Genomic DNA, 11,408 nt, shown 5'->3' on the forward strand with positions numbered 1-11,408 from the left:
TCTGCCCACATGGGGGCAAATCAAGAGGGAGGTGCAACAGACCAGCAACAGGAGCAAAGCCATGGAATCCCTGAGGAATCCCAATTGTAGACTTCTGACTCACGGGGCAGTGCTTGGCACCACATCTGAACTGGTTGGGGGTTACTCCCAAGGGGGCCAAACTGAAAGTCTAAAGGTGTAATGGCCGTGGGTGTGGCACCAGGCTGCTCCTTCTGTGACTAAAGGAAGAGCAAAGGGGTCTTGTAGGGGCGCATCTCTTGGACACAAATGCTGAGAACTAAAAGGATATAAGTGCTGTTGGGTAAGCACGTCCCAGGATATAGAACCCTGAACGAAACTGGGATTGGACTGATGGATTACAAGAGGGCCTGCTCGCTATTTATCAGAGGGATACCCATCTACTCTGGGTCAGGACAACAGTTAAACTTGAAACTATTTGTATGGCTTCAAGTAAGCAGGATAAACAATCCCAAGGAAACAGTGACAGTGCTGACCGACAGTTCCAGGTGCATGTGGGGATGGGGCCTGGGAGAGGAGGAAGTGGGTGGGGAGGGGAGTAGTGAGCCAATAATGACAGGGACAGGGGAATAGCAAGGGATCTAAAATTGTTGGTCAGGAGAACATAATTTTCCTGCTCATGTTTGATCAATTGAAATATATCAGAGAGGAATTGTTGAGAGGTGAATTATAGGTAAACATTACAGTGAGGCAGGAGGAAAGAAAAAAGAGGAAAGAAGAAGAAATTAAAAATTATATATATAGGTAGAAATATAGATATGTATATATGTAAATATATAAAGATAAGTATATTTGTCTATATATGTATGTGTGTATGTATGTAGGTATATAATGTATATGGGCTTGTGTGTGTGTGTGTGTATATGCACAACAAGGAAGCAGATGGACTTTGGGCTTCTACTTAAATCTTACCGCAGTACAAGAATGGTTTGCTCTAATAATGTGGCATATATGGTAATCGCCTTTCTGACACCATTGCTGAAGACAAAGCAGGTGCAGAAGCAAATGTGGTGAAGAAAGCTGATGGTGCATGGCTATCAAAAGATATAGCGTCTGGGGTCTTAAAGGCTTGAAGATAAACAAGCAGCCATCTAGCCGAGAAGCTACAAAGCCCACATGGAAGAAGCACACCAACCGGGGGAACAAGAGGTGTCAATAGGATCAGGTATCAGGCATCAAAGAACAAAAAAAAAATCATATCATTGTGAATGAGGGAGAGGGTGGAGTGGAGACTCAAAGCCCATCTGTAGGCAACTGGACATCCCCTTAGAGAAGGGTCTCAGGGAGGAGATGAGCCAGTCAGGGTGCAGTACAGCACCGATGAAATATACAACTTTCCTCTACTTCTTTAATGCTTTCTCCCCCCACTATTATAATCCCAATTCTACCTTACAAATCTGGCTAGACAGAGGATGTACACTGGTACAGATAAGAGCTGGAAACACAGGGAATCCAGGACAGATAAACCCCTCAGAAACAATAATGAGAGTAGTGATACTAGGAGGGTAAGGGTAAGGTGGGGTAGAAAGGGGGAATTGATCACAGTGATCTACATATAACCCCCTCCCTTGGGGACAGACAACAGAAAAGCGGGTGAAGGGAGACATCGGGCAGTATAAGATATGAAAAAATAATAATAATTTATACATGGTTGGGAGGATATAGAGAATACTAAAGGTTTTGAGGGGCAGTGGAGGCTCAGTGGGAAAATTCTCACTTTATATTAGGGAGACTCTGGTTGGCTTCCATCCACCAACTATCTGTCAATGGAAGTTTGTATGGCATGATATTGAACAGATTTTAGCAGTTTCTAGACTAAGGAGGGCTATGAGGAAAGACCTGGTAAATTAGTTCTGAAAATCAGCCAATGAAAACGTGGTGGCATCAAAATGGTTTCATCTGACACTCTCAGAGATGGTGCAGGGTCAGCCTTTTGTTCTGCTGTGCATAGAGTAGCCATGCACTTGGCCTTGAACTTAAATCCTGGAGGAGATGGCCTGCAAGATTATAGATTATTTTTCCCGAAAAAAACCTTTTCATGCACCAGTCTTGCTATTGTGATTTTTCCTCTTAGTTTATCTCAGAAATGTTAAGGTGATATTTAATAACAAATCTTAATACTTTCTTAATACTTCTTTTGTTAGAGCTATTTATGACCGCATCTTTATGATTCTTGTGTCTACTAGAATGAAAACTCTTGAATGTCAACAACAATGTCCTATTCTTCTTTTCTCTACTGTAGCTTTCAACAGAGTTAAAGTATGTCATACACATTTAATAAGGATTTGTGGATTAAAGAACTGCGGTGCCCACTTGCACTCCAACGTAACACACATCAAACTCTCATCTTATTTTGATCTCTCAGCTTAAACATTTTTGTATTATGTATATGCAAGTACACACAAATGGATAATATTTCATATAATTCTCCTTGTAGGTTGAGCTCTTCTTTAATTGTCAGGAATACAATTTGTGACTTTCTTATTTGAGCTACTTAAGCATAATATTAAGTAAGCCACTAATTTTTCACTGGGTTTGCTCTTGTCCTAAATAGTATAGCTATTTTCTCCATCCTTTAATAACTAGCACAATGAAAGTACCCAGAGGGAGCTTAATATATGTTTCTTAATTGATTCACTCATTATTGACAGAAATTTGTTAGGACAATTTATGAGTCAGTCAAGTCACATAATTGACAAAGTGTCCTTTTATTATTTATTAACAGACAAAAACATTAACATTTGAGGGGCAGTCTCAGGACAATTTGGACGAACAGATGGAGTAATTTAACTCCTTTAGATTTGCTGGATGGCTGTCAGGTACCATGTCGAGTGAGTGCAGTCACCTCCATCTGGCACAGACCTGGGTGGTTACTGAGCTATTTAGCACAGTGAGATGATGCTAAAACAGATGCTGCTGCAAAGATACAGAATTCACAATGGTAGGAATACACTTTGCTCCCTCATGGACCTTACTCAAAGGGCAAAACTCGAGCTGGAATTAATAAAAATAAAGAGACTATTTTAAGAAAAACATTAGTCAGAGATATAAAGTTCTTTATTTTGTGGCAGCAAAATGAACACTCTTTTCCCTATTCATTTGGTGCCATAAGTGGTATGCAGAATTGCATGAAAAAATAGCAGCAACAACAATAACAACAAAAAAACAGAGCACACCGCTAAGTCATTGACTCAAAAATGCCCCCGCAATTCCAGAACTAATTCTTGAGTGTGTCTTTCCTGTAAACCTGAGAAAATTCCTGGAGTAGGCACCTCACCTATGTTTCTAAATTGCCACATGCGTCCATCCTATTTGCTCGAGTCCACGTAACTATCACAATGAGGAAAAAAGGAAGAGAAATCATGTTTGAAAAAAATGCAAACTATGACTGATCTCTTTCATCATGTGTAGTAATTTTCACCCTTGAATGTATTCAGAGAAAGTCATTTAAGGGGACCTCCCACTGTTCTGAATTGCACAAATATGCATGTCAAAAGGTCACATTTTTTGATGTGGTGTTAACAGAAGAATGACATTTATAAACCTTTACTGCCAGCGTGCTGGAATAGATGACTTAGGCAAGTGGAGGTTACTAAGCACTAAAACATCTTTTATATGTACTATTTTTTAAAATGAATCTACAGAGGCTATATAAAAATACAGGTGTGTCCTGTCTGAGATATTGGAATGATAGGTATTCCGTTGGAAACAAGGTAACACACAGAGCACAACGGTGCTCCTCTTTACCCTATTTCCAGACCGGCTGGACTGCAGCACTTAAAATAAACACGACAGTTATACTCTGCAGGATCTCTTCAGTGGGCTCCTTCCCAGCTAGAGTTCTCTGCAAAACACAAGAATTAAATCTGTCTGTTTGAAGTGAGTTAGTATATTTGGTCAAAATCTAGCAGTTGAGTTACATAAACATTTGGGGGGAAAAAACAAGGTATGAAACGTTAGTTTCTTTGCTGGGTAGAGTGTATTTTCTTTCTTCCATTTTGAGTGACTGTGTAATAGGGCATTTGGGAAGAATACAAGCAAAACACTTAACTAGGAGTCAAATAAGCAACCTGGAGCTTTGATCTGGCTTTGTTTGGTTATTGGGAGTAGGCACGTAACTACTCTGGGCTCCGATTTTCTTATCAGGGCTGGATGAGGCAGAGTAGGACCAAATCAGCAGTATGCTTATTTCTATACTTTGAATATGTCATTCAATTTTTTCTTGAATTTTATTCTGTTATGGAGTCAGCTATTAATTTGTTTCTGTTGGCTTTTTCAAAGATTACTGTTTTTTCCCTCTGTATATATACATTCTTTGCTTTTCAATAGTTTTACTATGATTCACTTAGCTATTCTTTTGCTTATATCAGGGGCTACCAAAAAAAAACAAACCCCACAGAAGTTTTTTTCAAAGCCAAGTATTTAAATTAAAAAAAATTTTTTTTTTTTGCAAAACAATCTGATCGCCTTCAAAGTACTCTCCATTGCACTTAATACATTTGTCAAATCTGTGATTCCATTCTTGGAAACATTTTTCAAAATCGTCTGTTTGGATGGCTGACAGCACCTCCCTTGTTTTTCTCTTCACTTCTACTCGAATCGCTATCCTTTTGTGTCCCTCTTCATTCGTGGAAACAAAAGAAATCTCATGGAGCTAGTCAGGTGAGTAAGGGGTGTGGGGCAAGAGACACATGGTTTTTTTTGCCAAACATCGGCGCACTGAGATGACTGCGTGAGCAGGTGCATTGTTGTGGTGGCAAAACCAGTCCCTGTCGGCTACAAATCAGGCCTTTTTGGTCACACACTGTTACGCAATCTTTTCAGAACCTCTCAATAGAAAGCTTGATTAGCAGTCTGACCTCATGGAAGAACTCCACTATCCCCCTTACATAAAAAAAAATAAATGAGCATCGTTTTTTGGGGAGGTGGTACCCCCTTGTATTTATGTTGTTTGAGGCTTGTACCACATCTCAAATCAGTGGCATTAAAAAACCCACTATGAAAAATGATTGCATTAAATGTTGCTTCTATTTCCTTCTCTCTCTCTCTTTTTTTTTTTGAAGTCACAATTATATACATATGTATCCTATATCTCTTATGCTTATTTACATATGTTCTATACATTTACTCATTTATATCTTTTGTATCCATTTGTGTCTCCATTTATCCACCTGTATATTTTTTCCTGATCTATATTATAGTTCATAAATCTTAATTTTTCTTTACTCTTAGACATTTCAATGGAACCCTGGTTATGTGGTGTAATGGTTATGCGTTGGGCTGATTACCTGCATGGTCAGCAGTTCAAAACCACCATCTACTCTTCAGGAGTAAAATGGGGCTTTCTATTCCCATAGAATTACATTCTCACAGGGCAGTTTGACCATGTCTTATAGGGCTACTGAGTTGGCCTAGACTCAATGGCGGTGAGTTTTGTTTTGTTTTTTTGAGACATAATAACTGAGTTCTCAACTTTACATTCCATACTTTTTCAATTCTCTGATTTTCATTTTTTTAAAAAATTTCATCTTCCTTTGGAATTTCTTAAACTTGTCATCAATGTTCTTGAGGCTATTGCTTATAGTTTTACTCCAGCAAATTTTCTATGGATCTGATTATGTTGTTGGTTATTCTTTTCATTTGGGTCATGTGCTTTTATTCTTTAGGAATTTTGGATTGAATGCCAAGCATCTTATATAAAAAGCTTGATTTTGAATGTTTTTTTTCCTCTTTCTTTTTTTCCAAGAGAGATTTTCTTGTGTTTCAAAAAAGGTTGTTGGGTTAAGGGAATGCCACATTAATCTAGCCAAGATTTGAGCTATCGAAAGTTAAGTTTCATATGAGGGCTAATTCAATTGTCGGTTTCTGATTAGAGAGACGCCCTGGTGGAGCCTTGGGTTACTAGTTAGGCTGGTAGTCACAAGATTGGAGATTCAAATCCACTCAATGTGCCCGCCAAGGATGATATGGACCCAGCCTGTAGCCACTTGATGGCCTCATCCATGGGGGTTACCTCATAGCCCTCCCTGGCGGCCTGGGCACCGCCCTTGTCAATGTCACTATCACCTGCTACCACCGCCACTTGGTCAGCAATCATCCTGCCTGTGGCACACCCGATGCCATCCATCAGGGACTTCTGGAAGCCGTAGAGGCTGTCAAATTCGCTCTAGGTGAGAATCGTTGATGTTGATGGCAGGCACCTAAGGATCGCGTTGGTTTTCATCTCGTACAGGTTGTGGACTCCCGTCGTGGTCTCCTCAGGGGTACCTCAAATGCCCGACAGGAGCTGTGGGTACTTGGTGTGAATGAAGTTGGTGAGGTCACAGTCATTGTCTAGAATCACATGAGGGCCCCGTCCTGGAAGCACAGGGTTTTCTTGATGCCCCATAGGTGCTCCTCGTCTTTTTCGCCCTTCCAGGCATACGTTGGAATGCCGACCTTGGCAATGGCAGCTGCTTCATGGCCCTCGGTGGAAAAGATGTTGCAGCTGGACCACTGCACCTCAGCCCCAGGGCGGCAAGGGTCTCAATAAGGACAGTTGTCTCCACGGTCATGTGCAGAGGCACCTGGCGATGCGGGTACCCTCAGCGGCTTGGAGGCGGTGTACATCTCCCACATGCGCATCAGGCCATCTTTTTCTGTAATGTCCTGACGGCGCCATGAGGCCAGGCTGATGTCAGCCCCTTTGTAGGGCAGTTTCTCCGACCTGCTGGAGACATTTTGCCACAGAGAGGTAAGGGCTTGTTTGATTTTCTAGGTTTCAGAGAGAAAAATTTTTTTCCTGGGAAAACAATAATGTTTGTCTTTACAGAGAGCAGAAAGGCTTTCACAAACTCTTTATTACTTTTTAATCTCAAAAGAGGGGATTATCAATTGTTAATAGTTAATGTATACAGAGAGTTTAACAATAAAGAACTAGGTATTTAGAGACATTATTTGTTGTTAAATATGTTTCTTCCCTAAATCTGGCTGGAGCACTTGAAAGGTCAAAGCTATGGAATGGATGTCAACATGACTTTTCCTTCAGGACTACACAGACATGTCCTCTGATGCTTCTACATAGCCCGCTGTGACAGGCCTGTGCTTCTGTAATGAAACAATGCTTGTTTAGTTTTCATGCTGATAAGAAAAATTTTGAATCAGAATAAAGATTTAGGCACGATTGATCTAAGCTCACTAAGAACCACAGCTTTTTCAATCTTATGGAATATACCAAGTCCCAAATATAGGCAACTCCATAAATAAGTCGATACAGAGTATTTCTACAGCTGTGCTGCAGCGGATGGTTTTGTTTTCTGAGACTTAAAGGAACTTTGCAGTTAAAAAGCCAATCATGCCAGACTCTATCCACTCATCCTTCTTAAATAGGGCAGAGAAGGACTGTGAGACTTAGATTTGAATCCCAGGGCATTCTGGCTTCTAGTGGAAGAGAACTCAATTAAGCATGTCACGTGTTGGGGTCAGGAGGTTCTGCTGCCAGGGTGGCAAATGTTTTAGCTTTCAACGGAATTCTTTAATTTGTAATAATGACACACTAAAGGACAGGTGGAAGCAGTGGAGCTGCATGCCTCACTGACCATGGATTTCAGTTCTCAGCCCCTGCAGACTTGCTGAACGCTGCAGACGTCAGGCTCAGTCAGCCTCCGGGCTCATGTTTGGCTCTGCTCCCTACTTCGCACTGCTTTTCTGATTTCTCTATTTTAGTGCATCTGAGGCTGCATGGCTAATGTCGTCTTTGTCTTTGCACAACTTAGAAGCAACGTAATGGCGTGGGCTTTTACCTAATAGAAAGAGACACAACATGACCTATTGAATAAAGTAACATTGGGCTTCACAGCAGGAATTTCTTGCTATCTAAGGGAGAACTTTTCATCTTTGGCCATTGTTTAGTTATGTATTAGGCTTAAGGTAAAGATTAAACAAAAAAATAAATATACCTTTAATTTATTCATAAAAAACCCATATGTGTAAACTGGCATTTTAATTTTTACCTTTGTTAATTTTTATTAACAAAATTATTAATTATTTTATTAATTTTATTAACTATTTTGATTAGGCAATATTTTCTAATTTTATTAAATTCAAAAGTCAAAGAAGCATATACAATGAAAATTTCGTGCTATTTCTGCGGATCAATTGTCTTGTTCCCTCCAAAAATTTCACTACCTCTGAGTCCTTGGTAACCCAGAATGATCCCATAGGACAGAACAGTACTGCCCCTTTGGGTTTCTGAGACTGCCAATCTTCACAGGAATAGAAACCGTCATCTTTTTCCTGCAGTAGTTTTGAACCACTGACCTTGCAGTCAGTCAGCAGCCCAATGCATAAGCCACCAGGGTTACCCTGGTTTCTTAGAGGCAGCAAATACTAGCAGTTTATTTTGTGCATATTTCCAGCAATATTTTTGGCATATGCCTATTATATTTTTCCGAAGAGGACATGGAGCTGGAGGTACTATTACTAATGTCTGATGGACCTTGACTGAAAGCTGAGAATATAGGAAACATGTTCACCTGTGCTTTGTAGAATATGCAAAGGCATTCAATTGTGTGGATCATGACAAATAATAGATACCATTATAAAGAATAAACATTTCAGAACATATTTTTCTTTTTAAAAATCATTTTAGTGGGGGCTCTTACAGCTCTTATTACAATCCATCCATCCATCCATTGTGTCAAGCACATTTGTACATTTGTTGTCATCATTTTCAAAACATTTTCTTTTACTTGAGCCCTGGGTATCAGCTCCTCGTTCCCCACTTCCCTCCCTCATGAACCCTTGATAATTTACAAGTTGTTATTAGTTTTTCATGTCTTACACTGACCAATGTCTCCCTTCACCCACTTTTCTGTTGTCCATCCCCCAGGGAGGGGGTTATATGCAGATCATTGCGATCAGTTCCCCCTTTCTACTCCCACCTTCCCCTGCCCCTCCTGGTATTGCTACTCTCATGATTGGTCCTGAGGGGTTTAGCTGTCCTGGATTCCCAGTGTTTCCAGCTCTTATCTGTACCTGTATACATGCTCTGGTCTAGCTGGATTTGTAAGGTAGAATTGGGATCATGATAGTGAGGGGGTGGGGAGGAAGTATTAAAGACCTAGGAAAGTTGTATGTTTCATTGGTGCTATACTGCACCCTGACTGGCTTGTCTCTTCCTTGTGACCCGTCTGTAAAGGGATGTCCAATTTTCTACAGATGGGCTTTGGGTCTCCACTCTGCACTCCCCCTCATTCACATTGACATGACTTTTTTGTTCTGGGTCTTTGATGCCTGATATCTGATCCCATTGACACTGGTGTGCTTTTTCCATGTGAACTTTGTGCTTCTCAGCTAGATGGCCACTTGTTTGTCTTCAAGCCTTTAAGACCCCAGATGCTATATCGTTTAATAGCTAGGTACCATCAGCTTTCTTCATCACATTTGCTATGCACCCATTTTGTCTTCAGCGATCATGTCGGGTAGGTGAGCATCACAGAATGCCAAGTTATTAGAACAAACTGTTCTTGCATTGAGGGAGTATTTGAGTAGAGGCCCGATGTCCGTCTACTAGTTGATATTAACATATAAATATATGAACATAGATCTATTTCCCTCTCGTTATATCTAAATATATGTGCACATGCCTGTATTGAGACCTCTGTAAATGCCCTTTGCCTCCTAGTTATTTCCTCTATTTCCTAGTTATTTCCTTTATTTTCCTCTAGTCCCACTATCATGTTTGGCCTTCACTTGGTTTCAGTAATTCCTCTGGGTTACATTGCCCTTGATCAAGCCCTACCAGGCATCCTACACCCTTCTCGCCTTCAATTTTAGATAATTTGTTGTTCCCTTGTGCCTGGGTTTGTTGACACCCCCGTCCTTTCCCCACCTCCCCACTCCGGTGTCTCCCTGGAACCGTTGGTCCTGTTGTTTTCTCCTCTGGATTGTTTATCTTGCCTATCTTATCTAGATAGAAATGAAGAGACAATAATAAGCCCCAAAACAAAGCAGAGCAAAACAAAACAACAAAAGAAAATAAAAAACCAAACAATAACAAAAAAAGAAAAGCCTATAAATAGTTCAATGTCTGTTTGTTCACCTTTAGGCGTGTTTTCCAGTCAAGTCTGATGGGGTGCTGTGTGCTGGCTCCAAAGTCTATTTTGGTGTTCGCAGGGGACTTCGTTGCTCTGCTCCCCTTGGTGCTCTGTTGCAAGTCCTTAGCGTTTCGCCCCAGTGTGGTGGGGTCAGAACTGGCACATTTCCCACACTGTTGTTGTCCCTCATAGGTCTATGGGTCAGTGAGGGATGTCTTTTCTAACTGGGGTCGGCCCTATGGTCCTTTGTGTGCATTGGGTGCTGTGAGCAGGCATATCATCCTCAGGGCTTGGTGGGCCAGGATGTGTTCCACTCTCCATCCTTCCCTCTTTGTTTGCTCCCGTGTGCTCTGATATGATGTGCCCCCCTCCCTGAGCTGTAGCCTCAGTGCTGTCCTCTGTAGTGCATTCTTCAACTCCAGAACATTAAATTGTGCTTGAGGGGAAACTGTACATAGACCAAGAGGCAGTCGTTCAAACAGAACATGGGAATACTACATGGATTAGAATCAGGAAACGTGTGCATGCCAGCGTGTTGTCCTTTTACCATACTTACCCAGTCTCTATGCTCAGCAAATAGTCTGAGAAGCTGCACTATATTAAGAAGAACACAGCATCAGGATTGGAGGAAGACTCTTTAACAATCTTTAATACACAGAAGATACAACCTTCTTGAAAGTGAAGAGAATTTGAAACATTTACTGCTGAGTATAAAATTCTTCAGCCTTCAATGTGGATTACACCTCAACATAAAGAAAACAAACACCCTCACAACTGGACCATGAAGCAACATCATGATAAACAGAGAAAATATTGAATTTTTCAAGAATTTAATTTTACTTAAGTCCACAGTCAGCACCAAAGTCATGTATTGAATTGGGCAAATATGCTGTAAAAGACCTCTTTAAAGTGTTAAAAGCCAAATATGTCACTTTGAAGTCTAAAGTGCCCCTGACCCATGCCATAGTGTTTTCAATAACCTTATAATGCATGGCAAAATGAAACAACGAATAAAGAAGACCAAACAAGAATTAGTCCCCTTGAATTAGGGTACTCATGCAATATATTAAGACACCACGGCCTCTCCTAAGGATGAATACACTTTGAGTTTGAAGCAGTACAGCCAGAATATTCCTTAGGGAAGAGGAGGATGAGACTTTACCTCAGGCATTTCCGGGAATATTATCAGGAGAGCCCAGTTCATGGTGAAGGACATCACGCTTGGTTAAGTAATGGAGGGTCAGGCTAAAGACCCTCAGTGAGATGAACTGAGTGGCTGCAAGAATGGGCTCATTTACAGCAAAAGTTGGCGGG

The 11,408-nt window shown here is 40.8% G+C and overlaps 1 pseudogene; it reads right to left on the reverse strand.

The window, feature by feature from the left end:
* Positions 1-5,935: 5,935 nt before the first annotated feature.
* LOC101660676 lies at positions 5,936-11,310 on the reverse strand (annotated as a pseudogene).
* Positions 11,311-11,408: the final 98 nt, after the last annotated feature.

This window comes from Echinops telfairi, unplaced genomic scaffold (assembly GCF_000313985.2).
Source record: "Echinops telfairi isolate 266 unplaced genomic scaffold, ASM31398v2 ScPeMD7_4;HRSCAF=17, whole genome shotgun sequence".
Classification (NCBI taxonomy): Eukaryota; Metazoa; Chordata; class Mammalia; order Afrosoricida; family Tenrecidae; genus Echinops; species Echinops telfairi.